The sequence below is a fragment of the Panicum virgatum genome, chromosome 3K (genome assembly GCF_016808335.1).
Source record: "Panicum virgatum strain AP13 chromosome 3K, P.virgatum_v5, whole genome shotgun sequence".
Classification (NCBI taxonomy): Eukaryota; Viridiplantae; Streptophyta; class Magnoliopsida; order Poales; family Poaceae; genus Panicum; species Panicum virgatum.
In genome coordinates, this window is record NC_053138.1 from 61,597,674 (window position 1) to 61,624,332 (window position 26,659).

General features: G+C 49.6%; 1 long non-coding RNA gene across 1 annotated transcript; it reads right to left on the reverse strand.

The window, feature by feature from the left end:
• Positions 1-21,088: 21,088 nt before the first annotated feature.
• LOC120700104 lies at positions 21,089-26,373 on the reverse strand. The gene is made up of 4 exons (XR_005685787.1): positions 26,292-26,373; positions 25,923-25,988; positions 21,374-22,241; positions 21,089-21,263 (listed from the first exon to the last, which is right to left on the reverse strand). It is a non-coding gene; the product is annotated as an uncharacterized LOC120700104 (long non-coding RNA).
• Between the last annotated feature and the right edge of the window lie 286 nt (positions 26,374-26,659).

A 26,659-nucleotide genomic window follows, 5' to 3' on the forward strand; every position in this document is an offset into this window, starting at 1 on the left:
GTGTGTCACTTGTGTTGAGTTTGGGACTTTCTAAATAAGTGACTAAAGCATTTTCCTTTGAGTTACTCCCCATTTGCCGTGAGATGCGTTTAATGGCTCTTGTGTAGAGCAATGTCTTGTTTTAGTGCAGGTAAGCAAATATATCTAGCAGACATTCCTTGAAGCAAGACATGAACAAATTGAAGGTTACTGTAGTTTGACTGGTGTGACCGGTCTGACCGTTCCATCAGACCGGTCTGACCGGTCTAGACTAGAAAACTGTAGCAAACTAAAGAAACGAGAGAGAAGCTATGTGCAAAAAGGGTCCTTCTCAGTGCATATGCTTTATAGGCATCTCTTGGGGTCATGTACTTCAGGCAGTAAGAGAATCTAACACAAGTTTAAGTGGCTAAGAGGCAAAGGTATGTTTTCTACTCATTATGCTTTACCTTTGAGCATCTAGGCCACATATTAATGCTAGTGTGTGCATTTGTATGCATCAAGCTCAAGAAATCTTGTCACCTAGATATTTAGCTAAAACCTTCCTAATTGTGACTAAGTGTCAATCATGTGTAAAATTGAGTAAGGTTTGTGCTAAGCTCTCTAGTGTGGTGACAGCTTGACTTGTTACATGCCATGAGTGTTATAGGATAGATTTTTTCAAAACTCAACTAGCATGATAGGTTGTGTGTCAAATTTTGAAAAACTTTGGATCTTGGTCCTTGTGACCGTATCAAGCTACATGTGACTATTGTTCTCATTGATTGGCTGATGGCTAGTCACAAGTAGTGAGATTTTCTCAAGTCCATAGATTCCTATCTATATCACTTCTCTCATCCAAGGAGTAGTTATATTGTAAAATCATCTCTTCCTTCGAAGTGACAAGGAGCTCTTGTTTCGTAAAAATGTGTTCATCAAAATACTCCTTACTTAGTCGTCCACCTATCCAATTCATGGTTAGCACATAAGGTCAGAAAATATGAATTTTTGGAAGTGCTTAACCATTTGATCAAGGAGTTATCATTCTAAAACTTCTTTGTGATCAATGTTCCGGATTCTCTGGATATTTTCCCGGATACTCTGGGCTACACCCGGATACTCTGGAGATTCACCCGGATAGTCTAGAAGGCAATATTTTTCTGGCCCTTCAGGTGCGACCGGTCTGACCGGTCCAACCCGGTAACTTCCTTTTACCCCCTCCGCGGGGTAAAACAGTCAAAATCTCTCACTTTTCACCACTATGCCACAGACCCCTTCCTCCTCTCACCCGTGCGTCGCCCCTCCTCCACTCTTCTCTCCATTGGAGATTTGGAGTTCTAGCCCTTGTTTTGGTTGCTTCATCACATGCATTGGGGCTAGAAGGGGGAAATCAATCAGTGGTGAAGCTGGTTTTGAAGTTACTCACGAGTTCATCTCTCTTCCAAGTTATCACATGTTTCACTTGCCCGATCTCTTAGCTTAGCGCATATCTTTTCAATCCCTTTGGTCCAGTAGGTTATGTTAGGCCTAGGAACTATTCCCTAAGAGATCGAGAAGTTTCGTGGCTCGCATTGCTCGGAATCAAATCCTAGGGTTCGGGCGCCGCCCGACCGGTCTGACCTGTCCGCCCGAGCGGTCAGACCGGTTGGTATGGCCAGAACCCAAAACCCTCAGCCTTAAACCTTTTCTTGATCCTGTATACTGCTAGATGTTTTTCACTTATTAATCATCCTGTCTAGCAATTTTTTGTTCTGAACCATCATCAAATCCGAGCTCTTGTCCATTTCCTATCAGGGACCGGTTTGACCGGTCTATTCGACCGGTCTGTGACTGACAGAACCCAGTTTCCAGTTTTCTAGTGTAGTTCAAATACTTCCTATCCAGATCTTGTGGGTTGCTTCTCATGATCTAATTTCAGCTCAATATTTCTCTATCTCAAATTGGAATTCATGTATAAGAGAAACCGTGAGAAGAGGAGTGTCGGTACCCTGTAATAGGGATACCCACTCCTACTGCAGCAAGGCAAGGCTCGCGTAGTCATCCATAACTATGCGGTAAATGGCGGAGCAGCCGGGCCCCATGGGTCAGGCCCTTGCCTCATCGGGCCAACGGCCCCGGACCCGCTCCCCGCTCAGGGACGGGTCCGGAGACGCCACGTGTTCCTGAGGAGGGGAAGCTCCGAGCCGATAGCCGAGGCCTCGGACCCCCCATGGGGGTTCGGGACCTCCCGCGTCCATCTGGGCCTCCCACGCGCGTAGAACTAACATACCGCCGGGGGGGGGTCCGGAGCCGCCACGCGTCCCGCAGGCGCGGGAGCGGGCATGAGTCTTCCACTGGAAGACTCGCCCACCCACCGCATTCAATGCGGGTGATTGAGGCGTGCTCTGCTACCGCGGCACGCGGGGCAGACTTTGTCAGTCCTCACTGTAGACCGCGTATTACCGAGTTACATAGTGAGGCCGCCTGCGCCGCACCCGCCCAGAGCCTGTCTGCCTCATTAATTGGATACGACGGCACGACGCTCTTCCATCATGCCGCCTACGCCGCAAGCTACATGGCCCATTCAGCTATTCGACAAGACAGCGCCTGGACATGATGAACGGGGGATTCCAGGAGCTGGCAAGGAAATCCAGGAGTGAGATCTTCTTCGCCTGCAAAGCCATAATGTATGGACAATACGTTATCTTGTACTACATTGTTAGGCCCACCTGTCAGGGACCCAACGGCCATGTACACGCCTCCCTTGAGATATAAAAGGGAGGCGCTCGCTGTACAGAAAAGGCTAACTAGAGCACACACAGACGCACGCTGGACTCAGCACCAAGCGCTCGCAGACTCTCTCGAGGCAAGGCAATACAACACCCAGTGGATGTAGGGTATTACACTCCGGCGGCCCGAACCACTCTAAACCTGTTGTGTTCACCGTGTTCTTGAGCGAGATCGAACTAATCCTAGCTAACCCCCGAGTACTCACCCTCTGGGCTTAGGCGGGTGCATTCCGCCACCCGGCTGTGGTTCGCTACACCACGACATTTGGCGCGCCAGGTAGGGGGATAGCTGGTTGCAGTTCATCTCTTGCTCGTCTCCATGGTTCGAGTGGACGACGTGGAGATGACAGAAGGTGTGGCGTCCTCCACGCCACACATCTCTCGCGTTCCTGCTCCAGGGGCAACTGCGCCCGTGGAGCAGTCACCGTCGGCGGTAGAGTGCGCTGCTCGCCGGCAAGAGTCAGGGCGCCCGTTAAGGGCCCCCTCACAAGCTGTGAGCGGTGGAGTGCTGGCGGCTGCTAGGGAGTTGCTTCACAACCCTCCGGCTGCTGCAGCCTCGCCAGATGCCTTGAGGCAGTGGTGGGACGACGTTGACCGTCTCCTCCATCTGGCTCAGGCCTCCCCCAGTTCTGCAAGGACTGGGCAATGACCTCCGCCTGGCAATGTAGTGGTACCCTACCACCGGCGCCAGGGCGATGCGTCGGCATCCGTGCGCTCCACTACAGTGAGGGGTGCACGAACAGAAGACCTGCGGGCGGAGCTCAACCGTAGGTGCACGGGTGAGGACGCCCGCATTTCCGTGGAGAGGGCGCGAGAGCGCCGTCTCAACATTGAGGGCCGCAACCTCAATGCTGATTTGGACGTGGTAGCACCCAAGCCTCCGGTGAATGCCCGGATACAGGCGGGCACCCCGGTGGCTGGGGTGGGCTGCGCTGCGTTGGCAGATCACCTCCGCGCGGTGGCATGGCCGTCTAAGTTCCGCCCGCACCTGCCGGAGAAGTACGACGGTACCACTAATCCGTCGGAATTCCTGCAGGTGTACGTTACCGCCATCACAGCAGCTGGTGGTAACAACGCCGTCATGGCAAGTTACTTTCATGTGGCCTTGATCGGGCCAGCCCGGACCTGGCTCATGAACCTCACCCCTGGGACGATTCCGTCCTAGGAAGAGCTTTGTGCGAGGTTCACTGCGAACTTCGCCAGTGCATACCAGCAGCATGGTGTGGAGGCTCACCTCCACGCCGTGAGGCAGAAACCCGGAGAGACGCTCCAGGCATTCATCTCGTGCTTCACCAAGGTACGGGGTACCATTCCTCGTATCTCCGATGCATCTATTATCACTGCTTTCCGTCAGGGGGTACGTGACGAGAAGATGCTCGAGAAGCTGGCGATGCACGAGGTGGAAAGCATTACCACGCTTTTCTCCCTGGCAGACAAGTGTGCCAGGGCAGCTGAGGGCCGCACATGGCACTCAGCCCCCCAAGACGGAGACGCCAAAGCTAGTGGCTCCGGAGCTACCGCTCAGGGCGGTGGCAAAAAGAAGAAGAACAAGAACCGGAGTCGCGGGGAGCCGCAACCCGGCGGTCCAGCCGTTGCAGCAGCGGCACCAGCAGCAGCGGCAGTGGCTGGGGGCCAGAATGCGCATAGCAAATGTCCTCGCCCGCAAGGTGGTAGCGGAGGTTCATGCCCAGTGCATCCCACCGCTCGCCACAGTGCCGCTGACTGCCGCGAGATCCAGAAGCTCACAAAGCGGGTCAGTGGGCGGCGTCAGCAGTCCTCCAAGGATGGCTCACCACCTCCTCGCCAGCGGCCTGGTAAGGAGAAGGCCTCCGACAGCGGGGCCGCAGCCGAGGAGAAGGAGCTGGGGTACCAATCCCCCGCTCGGGAGCTGAAGGGCGTGTACCACGACGACAACTCCGACTCCGACAACGACGACTGCCGCAAGAAGCTGTACATAATGTACGGCGGAAGCTGGGAGCTTGTCTCCCGGCGGGACGTGAAGACCCTTCGCCGAGAGATCCTTTTGGTGAAGCCAGGGGTCCCGAAGGTGGCGCCGCACAATAGGTGGATGAACACCACCATCTCTTTCGGGCCATCCGACTGCCCGGAGAATATGGCTGGGGCCGGTGTACTACCTCTAGTCACCGCCCCTGTCATATCCAACGTCAACCTCTATCACGTGCTGATCGACGGTGGGGCCGGCCTCAACGTCATCAGCTATGCAGCATTCAAGCAGCTGCAGATCCCGGAGTCCAAGCTGACTCCCTCTCGCCCATTCTCCGGAGTGGGCCCACATCCAGTGTTCCCTCTGGGGAGCATCACACTGCCGGTCACGTTCGGGACCGAGGAGAACTTCATCACAGAGAGCGTTCAGTTCGATGTTGCGGAGGTGAACCTCCTGTTCAACGCCATCATTGGCCGACCGGCTCTCTACCGCTTCATGGACATTGCCCATTACGGGTATTTGGTCTTGAAGATGCCTTCCCCTTCCAGTGTCCTCACCGTGCGGGGTGACCGCATCGCTGCCGTCGCTGCAGTTGAGAGACTGCATGCTCTCGCGGCAGAGGCTGCACGTTCCGAGGAGGACCCATCCACCTCGCAACCCAGGGTGCTTGCAAAGGCACCTAAGGTTCAGCCGTCTCATCCGGACGATGTTCCCATGAAGACGGTGCAGATCGGAGCGGACTCCTCCAGAACCACCCGCATCGCGGGAAACCTGGAGGAGAAATAGGAAGACACGCTCATCGCTTTCCTCCGGGCAAATGTGGACGTGTTCACATGGGAACCGTCACAGATGCCCGGGATCCCCAAGGAAGTGATCGAGCACAATCTGAGGATCTACCCTGACGCCACGCCGGTGCGCCAGAAGCCTCGGAAGCAGTCTATGGAGCGGCAGAACTTCATCCATGAAGAAGTCCGCAAGCTCCTACACGCTGGCTTCATCGAGGAGGTCCACCACCCCTAGTGGTTGGCCAATCCGGTCGTCGTCCCAAAGGCCAACGGGAAGCTTCGGATGTGCATCGACTACACCAGCCTCAACAAGGCATGTCCTAGAGACTCCTATCCTCTTCCACGTATCGATTAGATCGTGGACTCCATCTCCGGGTGCGACCTTTTGTCTTTCCTAGATGCATACTCTGGTTTCCACCAGATTCAGATGTCTAGAGAGGATAGGAAGCATACTGCTTTTATAACAGTGGATGGGCTTTATTGCTATATTGTTATGCCATATGATCTACGGAATGCCTTACCCACGTTTGTACGAGCTATGAACAAAACCTTCAGTAATCTAATTAGAGATATTGTTGAGGTGTATGTTGATGACATTGTGGTCAAGACTAAGGTATGGTCAACACTAGTTGAGGACCTGTCCCTCGTCTTCAACCGGCTACGCGCCACGCACACGAAGCTGAATCCTGAGAAGTGCATCTTTGGTCTCTCGGCAGGGAAGCTGCTGGGTTTCCTGGTCTCACATCGAGGCATTTTGGCAAACCCAGCCAAGATCAAGGCGATCGAAGTGATGAGGCCTCCTGGACGCATCAAGGACATCCAGAAGCTTACTGGATCTCTCGCCGCTCTTAGCCGCTTCATATCGAGGCTGGCTGAGAGGGCCCTCCCCTTCTTCAAGCTATTGAGGAGGTCCAGTCTATTCTCTTGGACCGAAGAGGCAGAGCAAGCCTTCCAGGAGCTAAAGCAGCATCTCACCTCACTGCCAGTATTGGTGGCTCCAGAGCCCGGTGAGACGTTGTTTCTGTATCTTGCTGCGTCTGCAGAGGCTGTCAGCATGGTGCTGGTTGCCGAGAGCACGGAGCAAGCTCGCCAGGGGGACACCAGGGTCTCCCCGGCCAAAGATGGTGAGCCGGACCCCGGACATGGGGCCCCGTCGGCCTCACCTCTGTCTGAAGGTCCGGACCCCAGACAAAGGGGTCCGGAGGAGCCTCGTCCCAGTGGGAACCCAGAACCGCTGGGGGCCCAAGGACCTGACGTGGTGGAGAAAGGTGAGCCGGGCTCAGACGCCAGGGTCCGACGGAGTGTCTTCTGCGGCTCCGATGGCAGATAGGTCCTCACAACTGAACCTATCTGACAGGGGGTCAGGGCGCCGGGGTGCTGTATACCGCAACCACAGCAACTGACAAATAGCTAAGTTGAAATTTTCCTTTATTAAAGTTTCAACTAGTACAATGTTTGTTACATAACGCAAAAAAAAACAAAGGTACAATGTCTAGCTCAGGAGTCTGCAGGCTCCCGCTTGAAGTAGGCGGCTACGAAGTCGACGACCTCCCGCATGCTGTCCCGAGCGGCGGCCTTCGTCTCCGCCACTGGACCATCGACCACGGGGGCTAACAATATGGCCGGGTCGTGGCTCCGGAGGAAGGTCAGAATGTGCTCCGCCACCATCCGGATCAGTTCGCGGCCCTCGGCTTCAAGCTGGCCAGCAAGGACCGGCTCCAGACGCCGGAGCCTATCCGAAGCGGAGTTCAGCACTGGGAGGGCATCAGCAATCGAAGCTGGCGGCTCCGCCACTTGGATTGGGCTCATTCCAAGTGGCACCAGCGCTAAGCTCGCTTCGCTTGCCCAGTCGGCGATTCACTGGGCCCCCACGCGCTAGTCCTCCTGCAGCTTCCGGACCGCCTCCTGGACCGCCTCCTGCACCCGAGTGTCCAGTGCTGCCCTGGCCTCCTCCACCTCGCAGGACCTCTCCTCGAGCCAGGCCACCTTCTTCGCCGCCGTCTCCTTCATAGACTTGACGGCCTCGCGCTGGCGCTCAAGCTGTATCTCCATATTGGTGGCGTTGGATTCCCGCTTAGCGAAGGACTTCCTATCCTCCTCCAGCTCCGACTCGGCAACAGCCAGCTTGCTGGCCCTCTTCTCCAGCTACTTCCGCCATCCAGCCAGGGTCCCAGAGAGCTTGTCCAGCTCCTACTTACGGATCTCGAGACCCTGGCTGCGAGTCTCAAGCTCGGACCGCTGGGCTGCGAGGCGAGTCTCAAGTTCGGACCGCTGAGCCGTGAGGCTGGCCACCTCCTGGGCAAAAGTCTCCTCCCGCTGCGCCAGGGCTGTTTCCCGGCTCGCTACTGCGAACACTCGGTTGAACACCTTCCGAAGACTGGCTCGGTAGGCCTCTTGGTCGGCCTTGAGTTTGGACCGAGCTTCCGCGGCATGGGAGGCTTCAGCCTTCGTGTGCGCCTCCAAGCGGATGTGCCAGTCGGAGAGGCGCTGGCGTTCGCTCTCCAGGGAAGCCCACTCCCGCCAGAAGGCCGCCTCGGCGGAAGAGGTTGCCTTCACTATCGACTGCCGGACCTGGACTAGCACCCGAGGGAGGGGAGCCGCTTCCTCCTCCGGGGGACCTTGCAGGAGCTGCCTACCAAAGACCACCTCCAACTCCTCCTCTGCTACAGGATCGGAGCTGGAGGTAGGAACTTCCGGCGCAGGCATCGGGACCTCGGTTGCCATTGTGCTCGCCGCTGCAGCACTTGTCGCCGTCGCGCTCGCCGCCGCCAAATTCGGTGTCGGCGCAACTGTCGCCGTAACTGGGGTCTCGAGGGCCACCGCGTCGGGTGCGGCTGTGCCCAGCACTGGCGCATCTGGCACTGGCACACCCACTGCTACCACATCGGGTGCGGCTGCACCCGACACTGGCGCATCAGCCACCGCCGTGTTGGATGCGGCCGCGCCCGACACTGGGGCATCTACCGCCGTCGCGTCGGATGCGGCCGCGCCCGGCACAGGCGCATCCGTCGCCACTGCATCAGGTGTGGCTGCGCCTGGCACTGGTGCATCCGCCGCCGCCGCATCGGGCGTTGCTGAGCCTGATGATGGCGCACCCGCCACCGCCGCATCGGGCGCCACCGGGTTTGCAGAGGTCGCTGCACCCGAGCTTCCCACACCCGTCGTCGCTCCCACTGTCGCCGCCGAGGCCCCGGTCGCCTGGGCTCTAGCCAACGAGCCAGCGATGGTGGAAGAGCTGCTTGGGCGAGGGGCCCTGGCAACAAAGAAAAGAAGCCTTCAGCAAAAAATGGAGCACCTAGAATAAGGGGAGTGAACAGAATAACACTAACCCTGAAGCGTCGGGTCTCCAGCGACCACGGAGGCTCGACGACTGCTTCTGTTGCTCCCGTGGCGGCGACGGAGGCGCAACCCGAGGCTGCTCCTGCTGTTGTTGTTGTTGTTGCTGCTCCAGTGGCTGCCGCCGCTGCTGTTGCTGCCAGAGGGAGCTATCTCTCGGCGGTGATGGTGGTGGCGCAGTCATCCTGGAGGACCCGCTAGGGCCGGAGGCCCGGGAGCTACCCTGGCCCGTGTCCTCAGCGGTTCTCTGACGCTTCGCGGTAGACTCCGTGACTGGGGTCCCATCGCCCCTGTGTAACCTGCGCCGGCCTGCTTCTCCCGACGACACGCCGGAGCTGCTCCGGGCCTAGCTGAGACCGCTCGTGGCGGCGCTGCCGGACACGGCCTGCTTGCGCTTGGCAGTGGGGCTGGACCCCGCGGCGCTCGACATGGCTTGTTCCCAGGACGCACCAGGGATCCGGAGCCCACGGTCCGGGTCACCTCCAGTCTGGCGCGCTGCCAGCCCACCATCGTCGAGGGTCGGTAGGGTAGCCAGCACCGCGGTCCTCAGGCGTGAGTCCTCGCAGAGGGGGACAACACCCCGAGGGAGGATCAGGTGCTCCGGGATGAAGATTTCCCCCATCACCGCCCGCACCAGGACCTCCAGGGCTTCCTGGGTCAGGTCGCTCCCCTCTCCGCGGTGCGTCCTGCTGCAGTCATTGAGGCCGGTGAAGCTCCAAGCAGGGCACGGCCGCTGCTTCAGGGGAGCGATCTGGCGCTTCAGGAAGTCCCCGGGCACGTGCAGCGAGGTGAGGCCGCTCTCCGCCAGCGACTGGATCTTGCCCAGCACGGGGTCGAAATCCAGCGGCAGGGACGGCTTGGCCCTCCAGGACAGGCGGTCAGAGGCGGGCCCCCCGGTCGGCATGACCAAGCGCTCATTGGCTTCGGTGGTGGCGATCACCCACTCCCTGCGCCACTCCTCCCACTTCCCGCCGATGAGTCCGGGGATGTATGGCGTCCGCAGGTCGCTTCTCGACTGGAAGTAGTACGCCCCCACTTCGTCTTTGCCCTTCCCGGACTTCACCAGGACGAAGAAGTGGCGGAAGAGGATGACGTCGGGCCGCACCCCCACAAACATCTTGCATAGGTGCACGAAGATGGCCATCAGGAGGATGGAGTGCGGCGTGAGGTGTTGAAGCTGGAGGCCGAAGTCTTCCAGCAGCAGCAGGAAGAATGAGGAGATCGGCAGCCCCAAGCCGGTGGAGATGTGCGAGATGAACATCACAAACTCCCCGGCGCGCAGGTTGCCGAGGGGAAGCGAGCCTGCTCGAATCCCCCTAAGCAGTCTCCTATGCACTCCACCCAAGCAGGCGGCCCACGGTGTTCAGCTCCTCCTCAGTCTGGAAACGGCGGGGTCGACCAAGGGATGCCATTTCGCTACGGAGGCGGGAAGCAATCTACGCAGGAAAGCAAGGTGTAAGGAGGCTCGAAGGCAAAGGGGCGCAAAGGTTGGGAGGAAGAAGGCGAATGCGGGTAAGTAACCCCGGTATGCGTTTCGTCCCTTTATGAAGCCTAACCCAATCGGCGCGCCCCAGAACCGTCGCTGGAACCCAAGCGACGCCCGCACCTGGTGTTAACCGCCCAGTCCATGACAAGGGGGCCCAGGCCCGCCTGTCAGGGAGGGCGGGTAACAAGCAAAGGTGCGAAAAGGCGAGATCTGAACCGGCGCCCGCGCGCGAAGCGAGGCGGAAGCTGAGCTGACGTGCACGCATTAAGCGCTGGCATGACCAAGCTTTTCGGGAACTGCGCCGGTGGTAAATATCCCGTTAGCTCCGGCCACAACAATTCCAAGCATCGCGCACGTGACTAGGTGAACCACAGTACGTGGTGGCCACGAGTCAGTAAGCCGTTGCGATGTGATGAGGAAGCAACAACCTGATGGATGGTCAAAGCCGGTCAAGACCCCTGCAGTAAGAGGCTTCAAGTTATGTAGAGCCAAATCGCAGTAGTGGCCCCACCTGCGGGTTCGTACCACCCCAAGGTGGGCCCGGGGGCCACTGTCGGTACCCTGTAATAGGGATACCCACTCCTACTGCAGCAAGGCAAGGCTCGCGTAGTTATCCGTAACTACGCGGTAAAGGGCGGAGCAGCCGGGCCCCATGGGTCAGGCCCTTGCCTCATCGGGCCAACGGCCCCGGACCCGCTCCCCGCTCAGGGACGGGTCCGGAGATGCCACGTGTCCCTGAGGAGGGGAAGCTCCGAGCCGATAGCCGAGGCCTTGGACCCCCCATGGGGGTCCGGGACCTCCCGCGTCCATCCGGGCCTCCACGCGCGTAGAACTAACATACCGTCGGGGGGGGGGTCCGGAGCCGCCACGCGTCCCGCAGGCGTGGGCGCGGGCACGAGTCTTCCAGTGACTCACCCACCCATCGCATTCAATGCGGGTGATTGAGGCGTGCTCTGCTGCCGCGGCACGCGGGGCAGACTTTGTCGGTCCTCACTGTGCAAACGTCATGTGCAATGCCCCTCCTAGTTGGATTTGCACGTGATGGGGGAGCCATAGGTTGACTTTGCAAGATGTAGGGAGCTTTCCTTGGCTCCTTTCATGAATTGCTACCGGCGGGTTCCTTACCCGCGTGATGCCATGGACGTAACCCCCTTGTAGGATTTGGAGGTGGATCCTCCCTTTGAGTGCGAGGATCATGGCGGCGCTTTTGCCTCCTTTGCACGGCGTCATCCATGGACTCTCTGGGACGTTGCTTCACCATCCCTAATGGATATAAACAAGATTAAGAATGAATTCTAGCAGATTTGGATGAAAAGAAGTCTCAAAATGCCTACAAGTCCGGAGACTCCAGGTATAACTCCGGAGACTCCGGCCTAGAGGGTCCGGAGTATCCGGGTTCATACCCGGAGTATCCGGGCTTGAAGCACCCAAAACCCTAGGTTGCCAAGACTGAGGATTTGGCCAAGGGAATTGCATGAAACTTTATCCAAAGGTTCCTAAACATGCTAGGAAGAGATGCCCTAAAAGTCTTTCAAAGAAACCTACAGCATTGGGAGATCGGGCGATTCTAAGTTCAAAGTACCTTTGTGACCGTTGAGAGCGCGGGAACTTCGAATCCAAAGCCTTCCCGGAGTTTCCAGAGAAATCACCCCTAGGGCGTGTGTGGAAGTGAGGGGAAGAGAGGAGGCGGCGGTGGCGGTAAAAACAAGACCAGAAGACGTTTGACCCCGACCCCGACCACCCCCCCCCCCCCGCGCGTGGTATGTATAAGAAATTTTAACTACCCGGAGTATCCGGCCCCTGGGCCGGAGTATCCGGACAGTCTGGAGTATCCAGGCCCTGGGCCGGAGACTCCGGCTCCCCCTCAAACTGTGCAAAGATTGTCATGTGAGGACTTGATCTAGATGAAATTTGGTATAGATAGATTTTGAAGATCTAATGGTGTGAGAGAGAATTACTTGACTCGAGATCAGCCAACAATCAATCAATAAGAACATTGATCTCAAGCAAGTAAAGTGAAGATTCAAACCTTTATAAAACTAATATCACAATTTTTGAAAGTTTTCAAGACCTTTTCATTTTGAGAAACAATTAATCTATGATCACTCAAGTGTATGCAGTAATTCAAGCTAGGTTACGAGAATCCAAGATGTTTAGTTCACTTCTCAAAGCACAAAACCTTGACTCATCTAGAGGCTTAGTAAAGATATCGGCAAGTTGCCCGTCGGTGCTTACATATTGTAAAGCAATATCTCCCTTAGACTCATGATCCCTTAAGAAGTGATGACGAATATCTATGTGCTTTGTTTGGGAGTGTTATACCAGGTTGTTTGCTAGCTTGATCGCACTCTCATTGTCACAAAATAGAGGAATTGCATTAAAATGACAACCAAAGTCACTCAACGTTTGTCTCTTCCACAAGAGTTCTGCACAACACACATCGGCGGCGACATACTCGGCCTCCGCCATGGACAAGGCAACTGGATTTTGCTTCTTAGAGCTCCAAGCTACTAAGGACCGGCCAAGAAATTGACAAGTCCCCGTAGTGCTCTTTCGATCTACTTTGCAACCGGCATAATCCGAATCGGAATAGCCAAGTAAGTCGAAAGATGAGCCCTTGGGATACCATAAACCAAGGTTAGGAGTGAAGACTAAATATCTTAGGATTCCCTTAACCGCCATTAAATGATATTCTTTCGGATTAGCTTGAAATCTTGCACACATGCACACACTAAGCATAATATCGGGCCTAGATGCACAAAGGTACAGAAGGGATCCAATCATGGAGCGATATACCTTTTGATCCACGGCCTTGCCATCTTCATTGAGATTGAGATGCCCATTGGTTGGCATTGGAGTCTTGATGGGCATGGCATTTTTTATGTCAAACTTCTTGAGCATATCCTTGATGCACTTGGTTTGACTAATGAAAGTGCCATCCTTGAGTTGCTTGATTTGAAATCCGAGGAAGAAGGTCAACTCACCCATCATAGACATCTCAAATCTCTTTGTCATAATCCTACTAAAATCATCGCACCAAGCTTTGTTAGTAGAGCCAAATATGATGTCATCGACATATATTTGGCACACAAAGATATTTTTATCAACTTTGCGAGTAAAAAGAGTGGGATCGGCTTTGCCTATCTCAAAGCCTTTCCTTAAGAGAAAATCCTTAAGACATTCATACCATGCTATAGGGGCTTGCTTGAGCCCATAGAGTGCCTTATGGAGTTTGTAGACATGGTTTGAGAACTTGGGATCTTCAAAACCCGGTGGTTGCTCAACATATACCAATTCGGAGATTGGTCCATTAAGAAAAGTACTCTTCACTTCCATTTGATATAGCTTGAAATCATGGTGAGTAGCATAGGCAAGAAAGATACGAATTACCTCAAGCCTAGCTACGGGTGCATAAGTTTCACCAAAATCCAAACCTTCGATTTGTGTATAGCCTTGAGCAACCAACCTAGCTTTGTTTCTTGTCACCATGTCATATTCATTTTGTTTGTTTCGAAAGACCCACTTGGTGCCTATAACATTTTGTTTGGGTCTTTCAACCAAGGACCAGACTTCATTCCAAGTGAAGTTGTTCAATTCTTCTTGCATTGTCATCACCCAATCCGGATAATCCAATGCTTCATCTACCTTAAGAGGTTCTAAGGAAGAAACAAACGAGTAATGTTCACAAAAGATAGCTAAACGAGATCGAGTGGTTACCCCTTTACTTATGCTTCCAAGGATATTATCCGCGGGATGATCCTTTTGAATTATGTGATGAACTCTTGGATGTGGAATGGAGAATTGACATTGAATTGGTTCAGCTTCTATATCATATTGAGATTGATCTTGATGTTGAGTTGCCATTTCAGCTTGAGTGGCCTGGATACTCTGGCTTAGAATCCGGATACTCCGGTCATGATGTCCGGAGTCTCCAGCTTCACATCCGGAGTTTTCGGGTTGTGCAGCGGATGTGGATGTAGATAGCCCTTGAAATATCAACTCATCATCATCTTCATTTTCCACTTGTTTTTGAGGTTTTATTTCACCAATTGCCAACTTCTTGATAGTTTGACTTGACGGTTCTTCCATTCCTACAACATTACCAACTTGCTCCTCTTGAGAGCCATTAGATTCATCAAATGTCACATCACATGCTATTTCAACACAACCGGAGGTTTTGTTGAAAATACGATAGCCATGAGCATTTGAGGCATAACCAAGAAGAAACCCTTCATCAACTTTAGGTGCAAACTTAGAGTTCTTGGACTTCTTGTTTAGAATGAAGCACTTACTTCTAAAAACTCTAAAGTAAGACACGTTAGATTTTTTACCAAGTAGAAGCTCGTATGCCGTCTTGTTCAAGATCTTGTGAAGATATAAACGGTTGATAGCATGACACGCCGTGTTGATTGCTTCTGGCTAAAATTGATCCGAGATCTTGTACTCATCAAGCATTGTTCTTGCGGCTTCAATGAGAGTTCTATTCTTCCTCTCAACAATTCCATTTTGTTGAGGAGTATATGGAACCGAGAACTCGTGACCAATTCCTTCTTCATCAAGGTATTCTTCTATGTTGGTGTTCTTGAATTCGGTGTCATTGTCACTTCTTACTTTCTTGATCTTGGTCTCAAATTCATTTTGAGCTTTTTTTGCAAATCTCTTGAAAGTTTCTTGCACTTCACTTTTGTCATGCAAAAAGAATACCCAAGTGAAACGAGAATAATCATCAATAATGACAAGACCATATTTGTTACCACCAATGCTAATGTATGCCACCGGGCCAAAAAGATCCATATGTAGAAGTTCAAATGGCTTGATGGTGGTGACGATGCTCTTTGATGGATGTGGAATACCAACTTGCTTTCCGGCTTGACATGCACTACACACACGATCTTTCTCAAAAGAAACATTTGTTAGTCCTAGGATGTGATCCCCCTTTAGAAGCTTGTTGAGATTTCTCATCCCAACATGGGCTAGTCGGCGATGCCATAAACAACCCAAGCTAGACTTTGCTATCAAGCAAGCGTCAAATTGAGCCTTCTCTTGAGAGAAATCCACAAGATAGAGCTTTCCCTTGAGCACTCCCTTGGAAGCAACGGAGTCATCACTTCTTCTAAGACGGTCACACCCTCGTTAGTGAACAAACAATTGAAGCCCGAATCACAAAGTTGTGAGATGGACAACAAATTGTAACCAAGTGACTCAATGAAAAGAACTTTTGAGAGAGTGAACTTTGAGTTTAGATTTATGTTACCAGTACCAAGCACTTTTCCCTTTTGATTTCCCGCAAAGGTAATAAAATGATCTCCACTTGATGCGGTTATTGTTTCGAATATACTTCTTTCTTCGATCATATGATTTGTACACCCACTATCAATCACCCATGTTGAGCTATCGGAGGAGTATCCCTACAAAACAAAGTTACTCTTTTTTTGGGTACCCAACAATACTTGGGTCCTTTAATGTTAGTCACAAGCACTTTGGGCACCCATACATAACTTTTTACTTTCGTGTTCCATGTACGGTGTCCTACAAACTTGGCAACCACTTTGCCATGGTGGTTCCTTGTCAACACATAATCGGCATAAAAGGATACATGGGATGATTTTTGTGCCTTGATCTTGGTTGGATTAGAGGCATTGAACTTATCTTTCTTGGATGAGGATGCAACAATCATGGCACCCTCATCACATGTTGCACCTCTCTTGACAAACTTAACATGACCACTTCCTTGAATCACATCACTTGTCTTGCGGATGGGAGTGGTCATATTCACTAGACCTCCATGAGCACCCAAGGCGGCCTTGTTTTTGTTCTTGATAAACGGAATGGCGTGTGGAGTACCTTGTCCATTCCTACCAAGTCCCTTACCTTTCTCAAAGCCAAACTTGCTCATGTATCTTGACCCAAATCCCTTAGTATGTTTCTCAAACTCACCTACCCTCATTGAGGGATTTTTCTTCGAGACTTGAGCATGTGATGGAGCCTCTTCTTGCAACAAATGAGTGAGTCTAGAGATTTCTTTCTTCATTGCATTCATCTCAACATGGTTAGTAGCACAAGTTTGAATATCAATGTTATAGCACCGTGCACAACCATTACTTGTTGAAGGACTATATGAATTAGATGTCTCTCTAGTCTTAGAAGTACTTTTCCAAAGAGCATTAAATTGAACTTCAAGTGCCCTGTGATTAGCTTGCAAGCTTGTCATGATTTCTTGAAGTTTCTCATTATCCTTCCTTAAGAAAGTGTTAGTGTCATTGACAAAAGAAAATTTTCTAGTCAAATCATCCACCTTTTCCTTTTCACTAGAGAGTGACTCTTTCAACTCAAGGAGAGTGCCATCTTTGAATTTGATTGAGTTCACAAGCATCTTGTTTTCTTCCCTTTCATTGGCGAGGTCCTTTTCAAGAGCCGTGAATTTTTCTCTCTCAAGTCTAAGCAACTCTTCTTGTGTTTCAAGAATCTCATCTGCTTCATCTAGTTTCATTACTAATTCCGTCATCTTAGTTGCGGCTCCTTTTCCATATTTCTTGACTAACTTGGTAGCTACTACTTCATTATCTATTTCATCGACCGATGAGTTTGGAGATGTTACCTTGGAATTTTTAGCCACGAAGCACATGATGGGATCTTCATCCTCATCGTCGGTGAGATCTTCAAATAAGCTTGTAGGAAGTGAAGATGATGCCTTGAATGCCATTGTTGCAATATCCTCCTTCTCGGACTCACTTTCTTGTTGTGAATCCCATTCTTGAACAAGATGAGCTTCTCCGGCTTGCTTCTTGTAGATCTATCTCTTTTGGATGTGCTTTCTTTGGTTTCTTTGTTTTTCTTCTTCTCTTCTGGACAACCCGCAATGAAATGCCCAACTTTGTTACACCCAAAGCACGGCCTATTAGATCTTCTTCTTGGCCCATACTTCTTATTTTTGCCAAAGTTTCTAAAGTTGTTTTTCTTCAACACTATTGTAAAGTTCTTGATAAAGAAGGCCATTTGCTCATCATCAAGCTCATCATCATCACTACTAGTGCCTTCATTCTTTGAGGATTGATTTGCCTTTTCTTTGCCTTTTGACTTAGCTTGAAGTGCCAACCCATTGTTCTTGGCCGCTTGTTCTTGAAGCTCGGCTAGATCTTGGTTAATCTTGACTTTCTTCAATTGATCATGGTGAGCCTCAATTCTTCCAAGGACATTCTCGACGGTGAAGTGTTTGAATCCTCTTTCGGCTCTAATCAAACTAGGTAGAGTAACATCCCTAGCCATGTACACGGTCAAGAGCTTGTCCACGATCTCACGGTCACCACACTTGTCACCACCAAGTGATTTGATTTGATTTGTGATCTTCTTCATGCGGTTGTACATTTCTTTGACACTTTTATCTTTCTTTATGGAGAATAGGCTCAATTCATCTTCCAATGTCTTGATTCTTGATTCACGGAATTTCCTTGATCCTTGATGATTTACTTAGAGAGTGTCCCAAGCATCTTTGACGGTTGGTGCATCCTCTATCTTGTCAAACACTTCGGGACTCACGGATGTGTGTAGGATGTTCAATGCTTGAAAGTTCCTTTGTAGCACATATGCTTGAATCGGTGTTGGAGTTTCATCTTCATCCGGAATTTCACACCCAACTTCCACAACTTTCCAAAGATCCTTGTGGATTGCATTCATGTAACCGAACATCTTAGTCTTCCATTGGTTATATCCGGTGCCATCAAAGAAATGTGGCTTGCCCATATGAATTGATGCACTATGCTCACTAGGTAAAGAAAAGGTGTAGTCATGGGCAACTCTTCGATAATCACCTTTTCCTTTAGACCTTGATGAGCTTCGTTTGTTAGAGGAGCGTGAGGCTCTTCTCTTGGAGTCGGTGTCAGAGTCATCACTTGAATCAATGATAATCCGGGAGCTAGACTTCTTCTTCTTTTGCTCCTTCTTCTTCTTCTTCTTCCAAGCCTTCCACCTCTCATAAGACGTCTCATCATCAGATGTCTCTACTTCACTCTCTTCTCCACCATTCTTGTTCTTTTCTTTCTTATCCTTGTTGGATAGCCCTGTATTCTTGTCATTTCCTTTTTCATCACCCGAATTGCCTTTTCCGCCTTCATCAACCGGATTCTTGGGATCCTTCTCATCACTTGACATCTTGACCTCTCCGGACGGTTAAGCCATTTGAATGGAGAGCCAAGCTTTGATACCAATTGAAAGGACCTTAAGATGCCTAGAGGGGGGTGAATAGGCGATCTGTAGCTCAAAAGCACTTAAAAACTTGTCAGATTCAGACGCAGCCCGGATACTCCGGGTATAAGCCCGGATACTCCGGGTTATGTGTCCAGAGTATCCGGAGCTATATCCGGAGTCTCCGGGTATGAAACAACGTGAATGAAAACTGCAGGAATCAGTGTATGAAAAGTAGATCGAGCTATAAAACGAGTACCAGGGATTCCTTAAGGCTAATATCCAACAAACAAAACTCACTAGAAACTCGTATAAGAGTAGATCGAGCTCAAACCCTAGAAATGAGGCCACACCAGAAAATAGCAATAGAGCAAGTAATACAACAACGAAGAGGCATAGATTTGTTTCCCGAAGTTCACACCCGAAGGTGCTACGTCTCCGTTGAGGAAGGATTCAAGAGGCAGTGCTCAAGAACCCCTATGTTCCTCTCCCGAGGGCGAGATCACCTCCAAGCCCAAGGTCACTTACTATGGATTCCTCGGCGAGGAATGGAGCTTACAAACTTCTTGTGCAGCTCACAATCTTGGTTGAGCAGTCACAAGCACGCCTAGCCGTCTAGAAGCACAAGGCTCCAAGAGTAACAAACTTGAATCCGCGGGCTTGACCAAAACCAAGTGCTCAAGAGGTGGGAATGAGGCTCACTAGCACGAATCCTTGCTCTTACTTGCTTCTCACTCAAATCCCTCAAGGGAATCACTCCAGAATGGAGAGAGGGGAGTGAGAGAGCTCTTTCTTGGCTTAGATTTGAGTTCAGCTCGTCAAAAGGGTAAGAGGAGGTCAGCTGAAGGAGATGAGGGGGTATTTATACCCCTGACCCAGAAAATAGTCGTTGGACGAAAGGTTACCCGGATACTTCGGGTATAAGCCCGGAGACTCCGGGCAAACCTAAATTTCAGTCAGAGAACTGTCGGTACTCCGGGCAGTGGGGTCTGGAGTATCCGGGTTAGGCAGGATGAAGACTCTCATTTTGCTCTTTTGAGTGGTATTTGTGTCTCACAAATGTTTGTCTAGGTTCTCTTGAGCACTAGATTTAAATCAAAATCCTTGAACCAAGTCCCTCTTGATAGTACGGCGTTCCTATACTCAAATTTTAAATATAAAAACTAACACCTTGAGCATGCTTGAATTACGCCTTTTCATTTCCTTTTTGAGGGGTCGTACGTCGTCATTCATTTCACCTATACAAACTCATCACCTGCACACATGCTCAATTACACGATTAAATATACATGTGTTTTGTCATTATTCACCAAAACCCACTTAGGGGCCTAGATCACTTTCATAGCCACAACTGGAGAACTAACAACAGGTGCTGGCACCACAGTATCATGTACTATTGGTGTAGCAACGACAAGTACAGAGAAAAAAAGGCTCCTGAATCATCGGAGTGGGCGCATAGACTCTCTTCTCCTCAAGATCAATTTCTCGTGGTACCAAGTTCCCCCTGACCATTTGTTCCTACAAAAAGACAGCATGTCTCGTTTCTACAAACTTTGTGTGTCTATCTGGACAGTAGAAATGATAATCTTTCGACTTTTCTGGATAACCAATGAAATGACAACTAACTGTCTTAGGATCTAACTTTCCAATATTTGGGTTAAATACTTTTGCTTCAGCTCAACAGCCCCACACATGTAAATAATTTAATGCGGGTTTTCTCCCTGTCCATAACTCATACGGTGTTTTAGGCACCGACTTGCTTGGTACACGATTAAGGATATGAATGGCGGTTTTTAACGCCTCCATCCACAAATTAATCGGTAACGTGGAGTAACTCATCATGCTTCTCACCATATCCATTAAAGTACGATTACATCTTTCAGCTACTCCATTCTGCTTAGGTTCGCCCGGTATAGAATACTGGGCTACTATTCCATTTTCCTGTAGAAACCTCTGAAAAGGTCCAGGAGCTTGGCCATATGGGGTATGTCGATCGTAGTACTCACCTCCACGGTCGGATCTTACTATCTTTATCTTTAAGCTGTGCTGATTTTCTACTTCAGCCTTGAATATTTTGAATTTATCCAATGCCTCTGATCTTTCTTTGATTGGATAAATATAGCAATAACGTGAATAATCATCTGTAAATGTTATGAATGAATCATAACCATCCACAGAATTTATGGGAAATGGACCACAAATGTCTGTGTGTACTATCTCCAAAACCCTTGCACTGCGTTTGGCTCCTTTCTTTATTTGCTTAACATATTTTCCCTTAATGCAATCGACGCAATATTCTACATCTGAAAAATCTAATGGATGGAGGATATTTTCTTTAATCAAACACTCAATTCTCCCCCTCAAAATATGGCCTAAATGACAGTGCCATAATTTCACTGACGTCTTGCTATCGCATCGTTTGCGCTTATTCTTTCCATTCATAGACGAGGAAGGCTCACTATTGCATATAATATCTCTATCATTGCATACAATATTCACATTCTCATGCATGGACAACATATAAAGTTTGTCTCGTCGGAAGGCGAGACCATCACACTTATTATTAAACTAAATCTCACATAGTTCTTTGCCAAAATGGCAATCATAACCATCATCCGCCAAACATGAGATTGAAATTAAGTTTCTAGACAAAGAGGGTACATAAAGAACATTATTCAAAATGAGTTTAGAGCCATTGTTAAATCTAATGTGAGAACTCCAATTGCTTCAGCATCGGCTCTGACTCCATTGGCCACCTTAAGCCATCTTTCTCCTCTTTGTAGCGTCCTCCTCGTACTTATACCCTGTAAAGAATTGGCAACATGAACAGTTGCACCTGAGTCAATCCACCAAGTAGATTTTTCATAACTAAAATACAGAGTTTCATCTATGAATGTAACTAAATCTTACTCACCTTTCTTGAGGCATTGTTTCAGGAATCCTGGGCAGTCTTTCTTCTGATGTTCCTTTGAGCGGCACCAATAGCACTCATCCTTTTCTGCTGGTGGCTGATCTTTCTTTGGAGCCTTGCTGGGTGCATGCGGAGAGGAGCCTTTCTCCCACCGAGGTTTCCCCTGTGGTTTAGCGACCTTATCATGAAAGTCCTTTTTCTTGTTGTTGTGCTTCACAAAGCTGAGAGAATCACCATGTGAAGCCTTAAGCCTCTCCTCTTCTTGCACACAAATAGCAATGAGCTTCTCCAAGTCCAACTGCTCTAGACTGATGTTGTAGTTAACAACAAAAGTCTCAAACTCTCTTGGCAAGGAAGCTAGAACCAAGTGGACAATGAAAGGAGCTGGAAGCTTCATTTCCACAGGAAGCTTAGATACCATGTTACTCATTTTCAGAATATGCTCTCTTATGCCCCCACCAATGTACTTGCTAACAACCAACCTCTGAATCAGAGTCTGAGCATACAAATTGACTCTCCACTTTCTTCAGGTACTCAACTGCAGTGGGAGCATCTGGAATTGCTCCCCTTATGGTGTCCACGATGGAGCTCTTGATCACCATCAAACACTTGCGGTTTGATGAGGTCCACTTAGCTTTCTCTAGATCATACTTCATTTGCACAACAGCATGTGCCCTTTCTCTTTCCTGCCATTCACCAGCAGTCTCACTATCACCCCTCACTGGTGCCACAGGAGCTGTGGGACATGGTGTGGTAACAGCTAAGTCAATGTCTGCAAGTGCAAGTGCCATCTCAACTTGCTTTGCCCACTTGCTGAAGTTTCCTCCATTTAGAGGCTCAATGTTTGAGATGAGGTTCATGGGGTTGGAGCCTGAAACAAAATCAGAAAAGTGAGAACTTCACTATAATAATAATTGCATATCTTAATTTAACGTTGGCCAAAATTAAGACATACAATTAACTTGCTACATTAATTCTAAGTCACCGTTGGGCAGAAATAGAATAAATGCATGAAAAAACTCAACTGAATTACAATATTGCCATAATCAACTTTGGTCAGAAAATAAAAATATCATAATTAACTTAATCATGAAAACACTTACTTCTCTAATTAAAATGTCCCATCGGTTCTAAAATAATTAGAGGATGAACTTAAACATAGCAGCGGAAATATGAAAAAACTTTTTTTTATTCACAAGCATCTAACTGTACTTATCTACTCTCTAAATAATTAATCACAATGGTGCATAATTAATTAGATAGAAAACTAGACTTTAAAATAACAAAAAACATGCTTCTAAAAAAAGAAAACTAAATAAATTCGCGGGCCAAATCTTCTCGGCTCGGCGGCCCAAAACCGCCGGCCTGCTCGTGCGGACTGCGCACCTTGCGCCTCAGGCCACAACCTGGGCCTGGGCCGAAAAACTTCTCACCCGCCTGGGCCAAAATCGGCCCGTGAGGCGGTCGGATGCCGACAACCGTCGGATTTCCGGCTAACTCGGGAGATCAAAACCGCGAGTCGGCGGCCGGCCTCACAAACCCTAACTCATTTGCTCTTTGCTCCCCTTCATTCTCGGCGCACGGTGCGGCGACAAGACCGGCGGCGGCCGGAGGAGGTGGCGGTGCCGCCGCAGGCCCCCTCGCCGGCGAGCGCATCCACCGGAGGGTTGGTGCGCCGCCGTTGAGTGGCTCCGGGTCGGCGCCCTAAGCCCCGAGCGCGCGCACAGAGAGGCGGCGGCTGCTCGGGCTTGCTCTGCTCGCGCGGAGGCGGTGGCGCGCCGGTGAGCCGGCGCCTCGGGTTCTTACCCGCGCAGCGAGAAGCCGACAGCGGTGACGGCCGGCGAGTTCCAAGTAGGACCCACGGCTCCTTACTGCTTGCTAGGGCTTGGTTTCTTGCATTTCTTGCTTTGATTCGATTCGAATCGAATTTGTTTCTATCTCCTTCTATGATTCTAACCCTAAACTAGATCTACGCACTAGATCTAGGCGACTGATACCAATGTTAACACTAACGGATCGTCTAGGCATAGATCAGTGGGTGCTACTCTATTAACTTGCATGAATCGAGTAGAAAGTGAGAGGCTTTGGTCCTAGTGTACGAGAACTAGATAGAGAGGGGGAAGATGCGCAGACCAGAGGCTTCGGCGTTGTTGGCCATCGGGATGCTATGGTCGGCGTTGAAGAGCTCGGTGTAGTGGTGGTTGACGGCGCAGGGACGTCGACGTCGCAGCGCAGGGGCGGGGTCGAGGTGGTCGGCCGGAGTCGTGGACAAGGGACGCCGGAGTAGTGATGCAGAGGCGGCGGGACGGCGAGGTTGACGGCGCTTCCGTCGCTTCAGCGCCCTCGCAGATCGGATCGCGAAATGTTGGTGGGTTTAGAGGACACGGCGAACCTTGGCATGCGTGCCTCCACACCCACCCTTGCTTTTATTTGGCGCTGCGCGACGGGGGCCCGTCAATCACGAGTTGATTGAGCGCCCCCGATCAGGGCGCGAGATTTGGGGATTGACCAACTGTTGGGCAGGTCAGAGATCAATACTAACATGACCTATTAGAATAAACATTAATGGGCTAATGTGAAAAATCATTCTCAACATCTCATGCATCTTGTTGCAGCATATACGTTAATTGGCAAGGTTTTGAAAACCAGTACTTGATCTATTACCTCACCTAGTAGCAATTATACGGTACTCAGCCGTGTAACATATTTTCATTTTATATGTTGGATTTATAAATTTGTTCATATAGGGACAATGAACATCAAATTTAACTTTTAAAACCAACATTTTGTATCAATGGTCAAACAGGTAGCCAGAGACAATTTAAAATGAAGTAGACCTTGTGGTTGATATCCTATATTGTTGCAAAAGCAATATACTTTGATGAAGTTTTCTGATATGACAAACCCAAAATTTAGATTGGTTTAGTTTTTTTTCCTAAGTCAAACTTATCTAACTTTGATGAAGTTTTCTGATATGACAACCCAAAACAGTGATGGGTTTGAGATTAATTAGTTCAAAATACAGGATGCCAGAGACAACCCAAAATTTATACTATAGTCTCGCCACTAATTCCAATTCTTTGTAAAAAAACTAAAAAAAGATAATCATTCTCGCTACAATAAGCTAGTTGATCATAGCTTTATAATATTCTGGGAGAAATAGGGGGAAAGGGGGCAATTTGACAGTATGCCACGTACTTAAGTTGGAGCCTATGAGACAATTGATAGTATAAGGGCTAAATGCATGTCATATGAATACGAACCTGGCAAAGGCACTTCTAGGGACTGTGGGAGCTCCCAAGCAAGAAGGCGGTCACCAGAATCTCTCCCGATGGATGCACTCTCCGTAACTTTGTTGGTCTGCAGGTCCACATCAGCAAAGAGCTGCTGTTCCAGGGAAAAGTAGACCACGTGTGCGTTACCAGGGTGGACAAATTCAAGCATAGGCCTCTCATTGGGAAGGCCGATGTCCTGATAACTCTGATGAGCCCAGATGTCCTCAATGGGGATGTCGAAATCCAGACTCCATTTGCCAGCCTCGTAATCAGCCAATGTCCATAACTTGATCCTCGGCTGGTGAGTGCGCCTGTTAATCACCAGCAACCGCAGCTTCCCACAGCTAAGACTCACACAGCGATCGTTGCTGAGACCCTCGCGATGGCCCTCCCCAACTTGCAGGGGCAGCCGGTAGCAGCTCGGGAGCGGCACCCAGCGAAGCTCTGGAGTGTCAGCGAAAGGGTCGCAAACCAGAAGGCCCAGCAAGATCGAGGTCTATCCACCAGAGCCTTCCTTTGTAAAAGAGAGCATACGCACTGCTACCGGTGGTCACACAAGAATCTGCAGTTCCTTCAGGGCGCTAGAGGGTTTTGGGACGAATTCGGGGGTGGCGGAGAGAGGTTGGGGAATTTGGGTCGTGTTTGGTTAATTCTAGAATACGTTTCGGAGAGGAAGGGAAAATAAAATACTAATAGTACCTACTTACCGACTCATCAAGATCTTTGATAATACTACCCCCGTTCTTAAGTTAGTTCTTAAGAGGACCAGTTATGTGAAATTTAGGACAAGCTAGTTAGTTCTTAAGAGGAGTGGAGGACCAATTTGATAATACTACCTTTGTTCTTATAAATATTTGACGTTTGAAACGTTTAGGACAAGCTCGTTAGTTCTTAAGAGGACCAGGCGGTTCCGAAGAGGTTATTGCAAAAATTCATTAGAGATGCTGGTGGCAGGCCCCCTCCTTCCTGCTCCGAGCATCATGTGACTTTGATTGAAAGTTTCTATGTTTGCACAGAGTATTTGGTTTGCTCCTAATATGTTCCATATTTATTTAGCATCCGGAATATACAAGGGTTAAACTTTAGCCCAATGATCCACACACGTTCTAACTACAACTAGTTTATTGTTATTACTATGCAGATTTGATAATTACAAATTATACATGCGTTGTTTTTCTCTCGGAATTGAACATGCATGCAGTGTTATTACCCTGCTGGCTTCTCTACACTAGCAGCTACTAGTATTGTATAACTAGCTAATTTGTAAGCTGATGTACCTTTCCAAATGGGGATACTATCTGGTGAAGTGCTGTTATTCTATCCCCAAGCCTCTCCTTTCTTACCTGATACAAACAAATAAAGGATCGATTAATTACTCCTTGTGTTGTTACTTGTGTGTGTACCAAAAAAAAACAAGGTGAAAAACTCAATATGGATAATGTGTCCTTGTTGATTGGCAAGTCATTGTTAATTTTTATATGTATTATAATATTTCATACTTCTGCATGCAACATAAGGTTCATATGGTTATATGTACATATATGTACAAGTCTCGAGGAGAGGGGATCAGTGAGAGAGCCTCGATCAGATTGCATGAACAAATGCTTGGGCAAATCAAATACACTCCAGCAGGGAGATGAAGAAACCTTTAGAGTAGATTGTGCTGAGGAAGAGGTTTGAACTCTAGCCTTCTTTGGAGCTGAACCACTTGCAGTGCTGTTACCTTGAAACAAAAAAGAAAAAGAAAAATAAGGACCAAATGAATAATCTCAGCAATTAACTATCGTGAAGTCAGTTGCCCATGAAACATTATACAAAAAATAACATGAAGCATGCATGCCATGTACCTTTTGCCAAACTATCATGAAGCAAGATCCAAAAATCATGGAGACTTTGGAACATGAGTTTCAGAAACTTAAAGTGAATTTTCGAAAGGGGCACATGAATGTGACTTTTTATCAAAGAGAAAAATTAAAGGAACTCAGGTGCAAACCAATCTCTTCGTGCAAACCAA